Consider the following 17,794-nt stretch of genomic DNA (forward strand, 5'->3'; position numbering starts at 1 on the left):
TATTCATATCGCTGTGTAGATATTTCCATTTTCATGCAGATAGCGGTGTAGATATTTCCATGTTCAAACAGATTGCGGTGTAGATATTTCCATGTTCATACAGATAGCAGTGTAGATATTTCCATTTTTATACAGATAGCGGTGAAGATGTATGCATGTTTACACAGATAGCGGTGTAGATATTTCCATGTTCATACAGATAGCGGTGTAGATATTTCCATTTTCATCCAGATGGCTGTGTAGATATATCCATGTTCATACAGATGGCGGTGAAGATATTTCCATGTTCATACAGATAGCGGTGTAGTTATTTCCATGTGTAAAGAGATAGCTGTGTAGATATTTCCATGTATATGCGGATAGCAGTGTATATATTTCCATTTTCATGCAGATAGTGGTTTAGATATTTCCATGTTCAAACAGATAGCGGTGCAGATATTTCCATGTTCATAGAGATAGCGGTGTAGATACTTCCATGTTCATACAGATAGAGGGGCTGTTATTTCCATGTTCATACAGATAGCGGTGTAGATATTTCCAAGTTTATACAGATAGCGGTGTAGATATCTCCATCTTAATACAGATGGCGGTGTAGATATTTATATGTTCATACAGACGGCGGTGCAGATATTTCCATGTTCATACAGATGGCGGTGTAGATATTTCCGTGTTTATAGAGATAGCTTTGTAGTTATTTCCATGTGTAAAGAGATAGATTTGCAGATATTTGCATGTATATGCATATAGCTGTGTAGATATTTCTATTTTCATGCAGATAGCGGTTTAGATATTTCCATTTTCGTACAAATAGCGGTGTAGATATTTCCATGTTCATGCAGATAGCGTTGTAGATATTTCCATGTTTATACAGATAGCGGTGAAGATGTATGCATGTTTACACAGATAGCGGTGTAGATATTTCCATGTTCATACAGATAGCGGTGTAGATATTTCAATGTTCATACAGATAGCGGTTTAGATATTTCCTTCTTAATACAGATGGCGGTGTAGATATTTATATGTTCATACAGATGGTTGTGCAGATATTTCCATGTTCATACAGATGGCGGTGTAGATATTTCCATGTTTATAGATATAGCGGTGTAGTTATTTCCATGTGTAAAGAGTTAGCTGTGTAGATACTTCCATGTATATGCAGATAGCTTTGTAGATATTTCCATTTTCATGCAGATAGCGGTGTAGATATTTCCATGTTCAAACAGATAGCGGTGTAAATATTTCCATGTTCATTCAGATAGCTTTGTAGATATTTCCATGTTCATACAGATAGCGGTGTAGATATTTCCATGTTCATACAGAGAGCTGTGTAGATATTTCCATGTTCATACAGATAGCGGTGCTCATATTTCCATGTTTATACAGGTAGCGGTGTAGATATTTCCATGTTTATACAGATAGCGGTGTAGATATTTCCATGTTTATACAGATAGCGGAGTAGATATCTCCTTCTTAATACAGATGGCGGTGTAGATATTTATATATTCATACAGATGGCGGTGCCGATAATTCCATGTTCATACAGATGGCGGTGTAGATATTTCCATGTTTATGGAGATAGCAGTGTAGTTATTTCCATGTGTAAAGAGATAGCTGTGTAGATATTTCCATGTATATGCAGATATCTTTGTAGATATTTCCATTTTCATGCAGACAGCGGTGTAGATATTTCCATGTTCATAGAGATAGCGGTGTAGATTTTTTCATGTTCATACAGATAGCGTTGTAGATATTTCCATGTTCATACAGATAGCGGTGTAGATATTTCCATGTTCATACAGATAGCGGTGTAGATATTTCCATGTTCATACAGATAGCGGTGTAGATATTTCCATGTTCATACTGATAGCGGTGTAGATATTTCCATGTTCATACAGATAGCGGTGCTGATATTTCCATGTTTTTACAGGTAGCGGTGTAGATATTTCCATGTTTATACAGATAGCAGTGTAGATATCTCCATCTTAATACAGATGGCGGTGTAGATATTTATATGTTCATACTGATGGCGGTGCAGATATTTCCATGTTCATACAGATGGCGGTGTAGATATTTCCATGTTCATACAGTTAGCGGTGTAGTTATTTCCATGTGTAAAGAGATAACTGTGTAAACATTTAAATGTATATGCAGATAGCTGTGTAGATATTTCCATTTTCATGCAGATAGCGGTGTAGATATTTCCATGTTCAAACAGATTGCGGTGTAGATATTTCCATGTTCATACAGACAGCGGTGTAGATATTTCCATGTTCATACAGATAGCGGTGCAGTTATTTCCATGTTTATACAGATAGCGGTGAAGATGTATGCATGTTTACACAGATAGCGGTGTAGATATTTCCATGTTCATCCAGACGGCTGTGTAGATATATCCATGTTCATACAGATAGCGGTGTAGCTATTTCCATGTTCATACAGATAGCGGTGTAGATATTTCCATGTTCATACACATAGCGGTGTAGATATTTCCATGTTCATACAGATATCGGTGCTGATATTTCCATGTTTATACAGGCAGCGGTGTAGATATTTCCATGTTTATACAGATAGCGGTTTAGATATTTTCTTAATACAGATGGCGGTGTAGATATTTATATGTTCATACAGATGGCGGTGTAGATATTTCCATGTTTAAACAGATAGCAGTGTAGATATCTCCATCTTCATACAGATGGCGGTGTAGATATTTATAGGTTCATACAGATGGCGGTGCAGATATTTCCAAGTTCATACAGATGGCGGCGTAGATATTTCCATGTTCATACAGATAGCGGTGTAGATATTTCCATGTGTAAAGAGATAGCTGTGTAGATATTTAAATGTATATGCAGATAGCAGTGTAGATATTTCCGTTTTCATGCAGATAGCGGTGTAGATATTTACACGTTCAAACAGATAGCGGTGTAGATATTTCCATGTTCATACAGATAGCGGTGTAGATATTTCCATGTTCATACAGATAGTGGTGTAGATATTTCCATGTTTATTCAGATAGCTGTGAATATCTATGCATGTTTACACAGATAGCGGTGTAGATATTTCCATGTTCATCCAGATGGCTGTGTAGATATATCCATGTTCATACAGATAGCGGTGTACATATTTCCATGTTCATACAGATAGCGGTGTAGATATTTCCATGTTCATCCAGATGGCTGTGTAGATATATCCATGTTCATAGAGATAGTGGTGTAGATATTTCCATGTTCATACAGATAGCGGTGTAGCTAATCCCATGTTCATACAGATAACGGTGCAGCTATTTCCATATTCATACAGATAGCGGTGTAGATATTTCCATGTTTACACAGATAGCGGTGTAGATATTTCCATGTTCATACAGATAGCGGTGCTGATATTTCCATGTTAATACAGGCTGCGGTGTAGATATTTCCATGTTTATACAGATAGCGGTTTAGATATTTCCTTCTTAATACAGATGGCGGCGTAGATATTTATATGTTCATACAGGTGGCGGTGCAGATATTTCCATGTTCATACAGATGGCGGTGTAGATATTTCCATGTTCATACAGATGGCGGTGTGGATATTTCCATGTTCATACAGATAGCGGTGTAGTTATTTCCATGTGTAAAGAGATAGCTGTGTAGATATTTACATGTGTATGCAGATAGTTGTGTAGATATTTCCATTTTCATGCAGATAGCGGTGTATGTATTTCCATCTTCAGATAGCGGTGTAGATATTTCCATGTTCATACAGATAGCTTTGTAGATATTTCCATGTTTATACAGATAGCGGTGAAGATGTATGCATGTTTACACAGATAGCGGTGTGGATATTTCCATGTTCATCCAGAGGGCTGTGTAGATATATCCATGTTCATACAGATAGCGGTGTAGATATTTCCATGTTCATACAGATAGCGGTGTAGATATTTCCATGTTCATACAGATAGCGGTGTAGATATTTCCATGTTCATACAGATAGCAGTGTAGATATTTCGATGTTCATACAGATAGCTTTGTAGATATTTCCATGTTCATACAGATAGCGGTGCTGATATTTCCATGTTTATACAGGTAGCGGTGTAGATATTTCCATGTTTATACAGATAGCGGTGTAGATATTTCCATGTTTATACAGATAGAGGTGTAGATATTTCCATGTTTATTCAGATAGCGGTGTAGATATCTCCATCTTAATACAGATGGCGGTGTAGATATTTATATGTTCATAAAGATGGCGGTGCAGATATTTCCATGTTCATACAGATGGCAGTGTAGATGTTTCCATGTTCATACAGAGAGCGGTGTAGTTATTTCCATGTGCAAAGAGATAGCTGTGTAGATATTTCCATGTATATGTAGATAGCAGTGCAGATATTTCCATTTTCACGCTGATAGCGGTGTAGACATTTCCATGTTCAAACAGATAGCGGTGTAGATATTTCCATGTTCATACAGATAGCGGTGTAGATATTTCCATGTTCAAACAGATAGCGGTGTAGATATTTCCATGTTCATACAGATAGCGGTGTAGATATTTCCATGTTCATACAGATAGCAGTGTAGATATTTCCATGTTCATACAGATAGCGGTGTAGATATTTCCATGTTTGTACAGATAGCGGTGAAGATGTATGCATGTTTACACAGATAACGGTGTAGATATTTCCATGTTCATCCAGATGGCTGTGTAGATATATCCATGTTCATACAGATAGCGGTGTAGCTATTTCCATGTTCATACAGATAGCGGTGTAGATATTTCCATGTTCATACAGATAGCGGTGCTGATATTTCCATGTTTATACAGGCAGCGGTGTAGATATTTCCATGTTTATACAGATAGCGGTTTAGATGTTTCCTTCTTAATACAGATGGTGGTGTAGATATTTATATGTTCATACAGATGGCGGTGTAGATATTGCCATGTTTATACAGATAGCAGTGTAGATATCTCCATCTTAATACAGATAGCGGTGTAGATATTTATATGTTCATACAGATGGCGGTGCAAATATTTCCATGTTCATACAGATGACGGTGTAGGTATTTCCATGTTCATACAGATAGCGGTGTAGTTATTTCCATGTGTAAAGAGATAGCTGTGTAGATATTTAAATGTATATGCAGATAGCAGTGTAGATATTTCCAATTTCTTGCAGATAGTGGTGTAGACATTTCCATGTTCATACAGACAGCGGTGTAGATATTTCCATGTTTATACAGATAGCGGTGAGGATGTATGCATGTTTACACAGATAGCGGTGTAGCTTTTTCCATGTTCATCCAGATGGCTGTGTAGATATTTCCATATTCATACAGATAGCGGTGTAGATATTTCCATGTTCATACAGATAGCGTTGTAGATAATTCCATGTTCATTCTGACAGCTTTGTAGATAATTCCATGTTCATACAGATAGCGGTGTAGTTATTTCCATGTGTAAAGAGATAGCTGTGTAGATATTTCCATGTATATGCAGATAGCAGTGTAGATATTTCCATTTTCATGCCTATAGCCGTGTAGATATATCCATGTTCAAACAGATAGCGGTGCAGATATTTCCATGTTTATACAGATGGCAGTGAAGATATTTCCAGGTTTATACAAATAGCTTTGTAGATATCTCCATCTTAATACAGATGGCGGTGTAGATATATATATGTTCATACAGATGGCGGTGTAGATATTTCCATGTTCATCCAGATGGCTCTGTAGATATATCTATGTTCCTACAGATGGCGGTGAAGATATTTCCTTGTTCATACAGATAGCGGTGTAGATATTTCCATGTTCATACAGATAGCGGTGTAGCTATTTCCATGTTCATACAGATAGCGGTTTAGATATTTCCATGTTCCTCCAGATGGCTGTGTAGATATATCCATGTTCATACAGATGGCGGTGGAGATATCTCCATGTTCATACAGATAGAGGGGCCGATATTTTCATGTTCATACAGATAGCGGTGCTGATATTTCCATGTTTATACAGATAGCGGTGTAGATATTTCCATGTTTATTCAGATAGCGGTGTTGATATCTCCATCTTAATACAGATGGCAGTGTAGAAATTTATATGTTCATACAGATGGCGGTGCAGATATTTCCATGTTCATACAGATGGCGGTGTAGATATTTCCATGTTTATAGAGATAGCGGTGTAGTTATTTCCATGTGTAAAGAGATAGCTGTGTAGATATTTCCATGTATATGCAGATAGCTGTGTAGATATTTCCATTTTCATGCAGACAGCAGTGTAGATATTTCCATGTTCAAACAGATTTCGGTGTAGATATTTCCATGTTCATACAGATAGCGGTGTATGTATTTCCATGTTCAAATAGATAGCGGTGCTGATATTTCCATGTTTATACAGGTAGTGGTGTAGATATTTCCATGTATATACAGATAGCAGTGTAGATATTTCCATGTTTATACAGATAGCGGTGTAGATATTTCCATGTTTATACAGATAGCAGTGTAGATATCTCTATCTTAATACAGATGGCAGTGTAGATATTTATATTTTCATACAGATGGCGGTGCAGATATTTCCATGTTCATACAGATGGCGGTGTAGATATTTCCATGTTCATACAGATAACGGTGTAGTTATTTCCATGTGTAAAGAGATAGCTGTGTAGATATTTAAATGTATATGCAGATAGCAGTGTAGATATTTCCATTTTCATGTAGATAGCGGTGTAGATATCTCCATCTTAATATAGATGGCGGTGTATATATTTATATGTTCATACAGATGGCATTGCAGATATTTCCATGTTCATACAGATGGCGGTGTAGATATTTGTATGTTTATAGAGATAGCGCTGTAGTTATTTCCATGTGTAAGGAGATAGCTTTGTAGATATTTCCATGTATATGCAGATCGCTGTGTAGATATTTCCATTTTCATACAGATAGCAGTGTAGATATTTCCATGTTCAAACAGATAGCGGTGTAGATATTTCCATTTTCATACAGATAGCAGTGTAGATATTTCCATGTTTATACAGATAGCGGTGAAGATGTATGCATGTTTAAACAGATAGCGGTGTAGATATTTCCATCTTCATTCAGACAGCGGTGTAGATATTTCCATGTTCATCCAGATGGCTGTGTAGATATATCCATGTTCATACAGATGGCGGTGAAGATATTTCCATGTTCATACAGATAGCGATGTAGTTATTTCCATGTGTAAAGAGATAGCTGTGTAGATATTTCCATGTATATGCAGATAGCTGTGTACATATTTCCATTTTCATGCAGAAAGCGGTTTAGATATTTCCATATTCAAACAGATAGCGGTGTAGATATTTCCATGTTCATACAGATAGCGGTGTAGATATTCCAATGTTTATACAGATAGCGGTGAAGGTGTATGCATGTTTACACAGATAGCGGTGTAGATATTCCCATGTTCATACAGATCGCAGTGTAGATATTTCCATGTTCATACAGATGGCTGTGTAGATATATCCATGTTCATACAGATGGCGGTGAAGATATTTTCATGTTCATACAGATAGCGGTGTAGATATATCCATGTTCATACAGATAGCAGTGTAGATATTTCCATGTTCATACCGATAGCGGTGCTGATATTTCCATGTTTATACAGGTAGCGGTGTAGATATTTCCATGTTTATACAGATAGCTGTGTAGATATTTCCATGTTTATACAGATAGCGGTGTAGATATTTCCATCTTTTTACAGATAGCGGTGTAAATATCTCCTTCTTAATACATATGGCGGTGTAGATATGTATATGTTCATACAGATGGCGGTGCAGATATTTCCATGTTCATACAGATGGCAGTGTAGATATTTCCATGTTTATAGAGATAGCGGTGTAGTTATTTCCATGTGTAAAGAGATAGCTGTGTAGAAATTTCCATGTATATGCAGATAGCTGTGTAGGTATTTCCATTTTCATGCAGACAGCGGTGTAGATATTTCCATGTTCATACAGATAGCGGTGTAGATATTTCCATGTTCATACAGATAGCGGTGTAGATATTTCCATGTTTATACAGATAGCAGTGAAGATATTTCCATGTTCAAATAGATAGCGGTGCTGATATTTCCATGTTTATACAGGTAGTGTTGTAGATATTTTCATGTTTATACAGATAGCGGTGTAGATATTTCCATGTTTATACAGATAGCAGTGGAGATATCTCTATCTTAATACAGATGGCGGTGAAGATATTTATATTTTCATACAGATGTCGGTGCAGATATTTCCATGTTCATACAGATGGCGGTGTAGATATTTCCATGTTCATACAGGTAACGGTGTAGTTAATTCCATGTGTAAAGAGATAGCAGTGTACATATTTAAATGTATATGCAGATAGCAGTGTAGATATTTCCATTTTCATGCAGATGGTGGTGTAGATATTTCCATGTTCAAACAGATAGCGGTGTAGATATTTCCTTGTTCATACAGATAGCGGTGTATATATTTCCATGTTCATAAAGATAGCGGTGTAGATATTTCCATGTTTATACAGATAGCGGTGAAGATGTATGCATGTTTACACAGATAGCGGTGTAGATATTTCCAAGTTCATCCAGATGGCTGTGTAGATATATCCATGTTCATACTGATAGCGGTGTAGCTATTTCCATGTTCATACAGATAGCGGTGTAGATATTTCCATGTTCATCCAGATGGCTGTGTAGATATATCCATGTTCATACAGTTGGCGGTGAAGATATTTCCATATTCATACAGATAGAGATGTAGTTATTTCCATGTGTAAAGGGATAGCTGTGTAGATATTTCCATGTATATGCAGATAGCTGTGTAGATATTTCCATTTTCATGCAGATAGCGGTTTAGATATTTCCATATTCAAACAGATAGCGGTGTAGATATTTCCATGTTCATACAGATAGCGGTGTAGATATTCCCATGTTTATACAGATAGCGGTGAAGGTGTATGCATGTTTACACAGATAGCGGTGTAGATATTCCCATGTTCATACAGATCGCGGTGTAGATTGTTCCATGTTCATCCAGATGGATGTGTAGACATATCCATGTTCATACAGATGGCGGTGAAGATATTTCCATATTCATACAGATAGCGGTGTAGATATTTCCATGTTCATACAGATGGCTGTGTAGATATATCCATGTTCATACAGATGGCGTTGAAGATATTTCCATGTTCATACAGATAGCGTTGTAGATATATCCATGTTCATACAGATAGCAGTGTAGATATTTCCATGTTCATACCGATAGCGGTGCTGATATTTCCATGTTTATACAGGTAGCGGTGTAGATATTTCCATGTTTATACAGATAGCTGTGTAGATATTTCCATGTTTATACAGATAGCGGTGTAGATATTTCCATCTTTATACAGATAGCGGTGTAGATATCTCCTTCTTAATACAGATGGCGGTGTAGATATTTATATGTTCATACAGATGGCGGTGCAGATATTTCCATGTTCATACAGATGGCGGTGTAGATATTTCCATGTTTATAGGGATAGCGGTGTAGTTATTTCCATGTGTAAAGAGATAGCTGTGTAGATATTTCCATGTATATGCAGATAGCTGTGTATATATTTCCATTTTCATGCAGATAGCGGTGAAGATATTTCCATGTTCATCCAGATGGCTGTGTAGATATATCCATGTTCATACAGATGGCGGTGAAGATATTTCCATTTTCATACAGATAGCGGTGTAGATATTTCCATGTTCATACAGATAGAGGGGCTGATATTTCCATGTTCAAACAGATACCGGTGCTGATATTTCCTTGTTTATACAGGTAGCGGTGCAGATATATCCATGTTTATACAGATAGCGTTTTAGATATTTCCATGTTTATACAGATAGCGGTGTTGATATTTCCATGCTTATACAGATTGCGGTGAAGATATCTCCATCTTAATACAGATGGCCGTCTACATATGTATATGTTCATACTGATGTCGGTGCAGATATTTCCATGTTCATACAGATGGCGGTGTAGATATTTCTATGTTTATAGATATATCGGTGTAGTTATTTCCAAGTGTAAAGAGATAGCTGTGTAGATATTTCCATGTATATGCAGATAGTGTACATATTTCCATTTTCATGCAGATAGCGGTGTAGATATTTCCATGTTCATAGAGATAGCGGTGTAGATATTTCCATGTTCATACAGATAGCGGTGTAGATATTTCCTTGTTTATACAGATAGCGGTGAAGATGTATGCATGTTTACACAGATAGCGGTGTAGATATTTCCATGTTCATACAGGTGGCTGTGTAGATATATCCATGTTCATACAGATAGCGGTGTAGATATTTCCATGTTCATACAGATAGCGGTGTAGCTATTTCCATGTTCATACAGATAGCTGTGTAGATATTTCCATGTTTATACAGATAGCGGTGAAGATGTATGCATGTTTACACAGATAGCGGTGTAGATATTTCAATGTTCATACAGATAGCGGTGTAGATATTTCCATGTTCATTCAGATAGCGGTGCTGATATTTCCATGTTTACACGGGTAGCGGTGTAGATATTTCCATGTTTATACAGATAGCGGTGTAGATATTTCCATGTTTATACAGATAGCGGTGTAGATATTTCCATGTTTATACAGATAGCGGTGTAGATATCTCCTTCTTAATACAGATGGCGGTGTAGATATTTATATGTTCATACAGATGGCGGTGCAGATATTTCCATGTTCATACAGATGGCGGTGTAGATATTTCCATGTTTATAGAGATAGCGGTGTAGTTATTTCCATGTGTAAAGAGATAGCTGTGTAGATATTTCCATGTATATGCAGATAGCTGTGTAGATATTTCCATTTTCATGCAGACAGCGGTGTAGATATTTCCATGCTCAAACAGATAGCGGTGTAGATATTTCCATGTTCATACAGATAGCGGTGTATGTGTTTCCATGTTCATATAGATAGCGGTGCTGATATTTCCATGTTTATACAGGTAGTGGTGTAGATATTTCCATGTATATACAGATAGCGGTGTAGATATTTCCATGTATATACAGATAGCGGTGTAGATATTTATATCTTTATACAGATAGCGGTGTAGATATTTCCATGTTTATACAGATAGCAGTGTAGATATCTCTATCTTAATACATATGGCGGTGTAGATATTTCCATGTTCATACAGATGGCGGTGTAGATATTTCCATGTTCATACAGATAACGGTGTAGTTATTTCCATGTGTAAAGAGATAGCAGTGTAGATATTTAAATGTATATGCAGATAGCAGTGTTGATATTTCCATTTTCATGTAGATAGCGGTGTAGATATCTCCATCTTAATATAGATGGCGGTGTATATATTTATATGTTCATACAGATGGCATTGCAGATATTTCCATGTTCATACAGATGGCGGTGTAGATATTTCCATATTCATACAGATAGCGGTGTAGATATTTCCATGTTCATACAGATAGCGGTGTAGATATTTCCATGTTCATACAGATGGCTGTGTAGATATATCCATGTTCATACAGATGGCGTTGAAGATATTTCCATGTTCATAGAGATAGCGGTGTAGATATATCCATGTTCATACAGATAGCAGTGTAGATATTTCCATGTTCATACCGATAGCGGTGCTGATATTTCCATGTTTATACAGGTAGCGGTGTAGATATTTCCATGTTTATACAGATAGCTGTGTAGATATTTCCATGTTTATACAGATAGCGGTGTAGATATTTCCATCTTTATACAGATAGCGGTGTAGATATCTCCTTCTTAATACAAATGGCGGTGTAGATATTTATATGTTCATACAGATGGCGGTGCAGATATTTCCATGTTCATACAGATGGCGGTGTAGATATTTCCATGTTTATAGAGATAGCGGTGTAGTTATTTCCATGTGTAAAGAGATAGCTGTGTAGATATTTCCATGTATATGCAGATAGCTGTGTAGATATTTCCATTTTCATGCAGACAGCGGTGTAGATATTTCCATGTTCATACAGATAGCGGTGTAGATATTTCCATGTTCATACAGATAGCGGTGTAGATATTTCCATGTTCATACAGATAGCGGTGAAGATATTTCCATGTTCATATAGATAGCGGTGCTGATATTTCCATGTTTATACAGGTAGTGTTGTAGATATTTCCATGTTTATACAGATAGCGGTGTAGATATTCCCATGTTTATACAGATAGCGGTGAAGATGTATGCATGTTTAAACAGATAGCGGTGTAGATATTTCCATCTTCATACAGATAGCGGTGTAGATATTTCCATGTTCATCCAGATGGCTGTGTAGATATATCCATGTTCATACAGTTGGCGGTGAAGATATTTCCATATTCATACAGATAGCGATGTAGTTATTTCCATGTGTAAAGGGATAGCTGTGTAGATATTTCCATGTATATGCAGATAGCTGTGTAGATATTTCCATTTTCATGCAGATAGCGGTTTAGATATTTCCATATTCAAACAGATAGCGGTGTAGAGATTTCCATGTTCATACAGATAGCGGTGTAGATATTCCCATGTTTATACAGATAGCGGTGAAGGTGTATGCATGTTTACACAGATAGTGGTGTAGATATTCCCATGTTCATACAGATCGCTGTGTAGATTGTTCCATGTTCATCCAGATGGATGTGTAGACATATCCATGTTCATACAGATGGCGGTGAAGATATTTCCATATTCATACAGATAGCGGTGTAGATATTTCCATGTTCATACAGATGGCTGTGTAGATATATCCATGTTCATACAGATGGCGTTGAAGATATTTCCATGTTCATACAGATAGCGTTGTAGATATATCCATGTTCATACAGATAGCAGTGTAGATATTTCCATGTTCATACCGATAGCGGTGCTGATATTTCCATGTTTATACAGGTAGCGGTGTAGATATTTCCATGTTTATACAGATAGCTGTGTAGATATTTCCATGTTTATACAGATAGCGGTGTAGATATTTCCATCTTTATACAGATAGCGGTGTAGATATCTCCTTCTTAATACAGATGGCGGTGTAGATATTTCCATGTTCATACAGATAGCGGTGTAAATATTTCCATGTTCATACAGATAGCGGTGAAGATATTTCCATGTTCATATAGATAGCGGTGCTGATATTTCCATGTTTATACAGGTAGTGTTGTAGATATTTCCATGTTTATACAGATAGCGGTGTAGATATTTCCATGTTTATAGAGATAGCAGTGGAGATATCTCTATCTTAATACAGATGGCGGTGTAGATATTTATATGTTCATACAGATGGCGGTGCAGATATTTCCATGTTCATACAGATGGCGGTGTAGATATTTCCATGTTTATAGAGATAGCGGTGTAGCTATTTCCATGTGTAAAGAGATAGCTGTGTAGATATTTCCATGTATATGCAGATAGCTGTGTAGATATTTCCATTTTCATGCAGACAGCGGTGTAGATATTTCCATGTTCAAACAGATAGCGGTGTAGATATTTCCATGTTCATACAGATAGCGGTGTAGATATTTCCATGTTCATACAGATAGCGGTGTAGATATTTCCATGTTCATACAGATAGCGGTGAAGATATTTCCATGTTCATATAGATAGCGGTGCTGATATTTCCATGTTTATACAGGTAGTGTTGTAGATATTTACATGTTTATACAGATAGCGGTGCAGATATTTCCATGTTTATACAGATAGCGGTGTAGATATTTCCATTTTTATATAGATAGCAGTGGAGATATCTCTATCTTAATACAGATGTCGGTGTAGATATTTATATGTTCATACAGATGGCGGTGCAGATATTTCCATGTTCATACAGATAGCGTTGTAGATATATCCATGTTCATACAGATAGCAGTGTAGATATTTCCATGTTCATACCGATAGCGGTGCTGATATTTCCATGTTTATACAGGTAGCGGTGTAGATATTTCCATGTTTATACAGATAGCTGTGTAGATATTACCATGTTTATACAGATAGCGGTGTAGATATTTCCATCTTTATACAGATAGCGGTGTAGATATCTCCTTCTTAATACAGATGGCGGTGTAGATATTTCCATGTTCATACAGATAGCGGTGTAAATATTTCCATGTTCATACAGATAGCGGTGAAGATATTTCCATGTTCATATAGATAGCGGTGCTGATATTTCCATGTTTATACAGGTAGTGTTGTAGATATTTCCATGTTTATACAGATAGCGGTGTAGATATTTCCATGTTTATACAGATAGCAGTGGAGATATCTCTATCTTAATACAGATGGCGGTGTAGATATTTATATGTTCATACAGATGGCGGTGCAGATATTTCCATGTTCATACAGATGGCGGTGTAGATATTTCCATGTTTATAGAGATAGCGGTGTAGCTATTTCCATGTGTAAAGAGATAGCTGTGTAGATATTTCCATGTATATGCAGATAGCTGTGTAGATATTTCCATTTTCATGCAGACAGCGGTGTAGATATTTCTATGTTCAAACAGATAGCGGTGTAGATATTTCCATGTTCATACAGATAGCGGTGTAGATATTTCCATGTTCATACAGATAGCGGTGTAGATATTTCCATGTTCATACAGATAGCGGTGAAGATATTTCCATGTTCATATAGATAGCGGTGCTGATATTTCCATGTTTATACAGGTAGTGTTGTAGATATTTACATGTTTATACAGATAGCGGTGCAGATATTTCCATGTTTATACAGATAGCGGTGTAGATATTTCCATTTTTATACAGATAGCAGTGGAGATATCTCTATCTTAATACAGATGTCGGTGTAGATATTTATATGTTCATACAGATGGCGGTGCAGATATTTCCATGTTCATACAGATGGCGGTGTAGATATTTCCATGTTCATACAGATAGCGGTGTAGTTATTTCCATTTGTAAAGAGATACCTGTGTAGATATTTAAATGTATATGCAGATAGCAGTGTAGATATTTCCATTTTCATGCAGATAGCGGTGTAGATATTTCCATGTTCAAACAGATAGCAGTGTAGACATTTCCATGTTCATACAGATAGCGATGTAGATATTTCCATATTCATACAGATAGCGGTGTAGATATTTCCACGTTTATACAGATAGTGGTGAAGATCTATGCATGTTTACAGAGATAGCGGTGTAGATATTTCCATGTTCATCCAGATGGCTGTGTAGATATATCCATGTTCATACAGATGGCGGTGAAGATATTTCCGTGTTCATACAGATAGCGGTGTAGTTATTTCCATGTGTAAAGAGATAGCTGTGTAGATATTTCCATGTATATGCAGATAGCAGTGTAGATAATTCCATTTTCATGCAGATAGCGGTGTAGATATTTCCATGTTCAAACAGATAGCGGTGTAGATATTTCCATGTTCATACAGATAGCGGTGTATTTATTTCCATGTTCATACAGATAGCGGTGTAGATATTTCCATGTTTATACAGATAGCGGTGAAGATGTATGCATGTTTACACAGATAGCGGTGTAGATATTTCCATGTTCATACAGATATCGGTGTAGATATTTCCATGTCCAAACAGATAGCGGTGTATGTATTTCCATTTTCATACAGATAGCGGTGTAGATATTTCCATGTTCATACCGATAGCGGTGCAGATATTTCCATGTTTATACAGATAGTGGTGAAGATGTATGCATGTTTACACAGATAGCGGTGTAGATATCTCCATGTTCATCGAGATGGCTGTGTAGATATATCCATGTTCATACAGATAGCGGTGTAGCTATTTCCATGTTCATACAGATAGCGGTGTAGATATTTCCATGTTCATCCAGATGGCTGTGTAGATATATCCATGTTCATACAGATAGCGGTGTAGATATTTCCATGTTCATACAGATAGCGGTGTAGCTATTTCCATTTTCATACCCATAACGGGGTAGCTATTTCCATGTTCATACAGATAGCAGTGTAGATATTTCCATGTTCATACAGATAGCGGTGTAGTTTTTTCCATTTTCATACAGAGAGCGGTGCTGATATTTCCATGTTTATACAGATAGCGGTTTAGATATTTCCTTCTTAATACAGATGGCGGTGTAGATATTTATATGTTCAAACAGATGGCGGTGCAGATATTTCCATGTTCATACAGATGGTGGTGTAGATATTTCCATGTTTATAGATGTAGCGGTGTAGTTATTTCCATGTGTAAAGAGATAGCTGTGTAGATATTTCCATGTATATGCAGATAGCTTTGTAGATATTTCCATTTTCATGCAGATAGCGATGTAGATATTTACATGTTCAAACAGATAGCGGTGTAGATATTTCCATGTTCATTCAGATAGCTTTGTAGGTATTTCCATGCTCATTCAGATAGCCGTGTAGATATTTCCATGTTCATACAGATAGCGGTGTGGATGTTTCCAGGTTCATACAGATAGCGGTGCTGATATTTCCATGTTTATACAGGTAGCGGTGTAGATATTTCCATGTTTATACAGATAGCAGTGTAGATATTTCCATGTTTATACAGATAGTGGTGTAGATATTTCCATGTTTATTCAGATAGCGGTGTAGATATCTCCATCTTAATAGAGACGGCGGTGTAGATATTTATATTTTCATACAGATTGCGGTGCAGATATTTCCATGTTCATACATATGGCGGTGTAGATATTTCCATGTTCTCACAGATAGCGGTGTAGTTATTTCCATGTGTAAAGAGATAGCTGTGTATATATTTCCATCTTCAAACAGATAGCGGTGTAGATATTTCCATGTTCATAGAGATAGCGGTGTAGGTATTTCCATGTTTATACAGATAGCGGTGAAGATGTATGCATGTTTACACAGATAGCGGTGTGTATATTTCCATGTTCATCAAGAGGGCTGTGTAGATATATACATGTTCATACAGATAGCGGTGTAGATATTTCCATGTTCATACAGATAGCAGTGTATATATTTCCATGTTCTTACAGATAGCGGTGCTGATATTTCCATGTTTATACAGGTAGCGGTGTAGATATTTCCATGTTTACACAGATAGCGGTGTCGATATTTCCATGTTTATACAGATAGCGGTGTAGATATTTCCATGTTTATACAGATAGCGGTGTAGATATCTCCATCTTAATACAGATGGCGGTATAGATATTTATATGTTCATACAGATGTCGGTGCAGATATTTCCATGTTCATACAGATGGCAGTGTAGACATTTCCATGTTCACACAGATAGCGGTGTAGTTATTTCCATGTGTAAAGAGATAGCTGTGTAGATATTTCCATGTATATGCAGATAGCAGTGTAGATATTTCCATTTTCATGCAGATAGCGGTGTAGATATTTCCATGTTCAAACAGATAGCGGTGAAGATATTTCCATGTTCATACAGATAGCGGTGCAGATATTTCCATGTTCATACAGATAGCAGTGTAGATATTTCCATGTTTATACAGATAGCGGTGAAGATGCATACATGTTTACACAGATAGCGGTGTAGATATTTCCATGTTCATCCAGATGGCTGTGTAGATATATCCATGTTCATACAGATAGCGGTGTAGATATTTCCATGTTCATACAGATAGCGGTGTAGATATTTCCATGTTCATCCAGATGGATGTGTAGATATATCCATGTTCATACACATAGCGGTGTAGATATTTCCATGTTCATACAGATAGCGGTGTAGCTATTTCCATGTTCATACAGATAACGGTGTAGCTATTTCCATGTTCATACAGATAGCAGTGTAGATATTTCCACGTTCATACAGATAGCGGTGTAGATATCTCCATTTTCATACAGAGAGC

Source organism: Gorilla gorilla, chromosome 23, assembly GCF_029281585.2.
Source record: "Gorilla gorilla gorilla isolate KB3781 chromosome 23, NHGRI_mGorGor1-v2.1_pri, whole genome shotgun sequence".
NCBI lineage: Eukaryota > Metazoa > Chordata > Mammalia > Primates > Hominidae > Gorilla > Gorilla gorilla.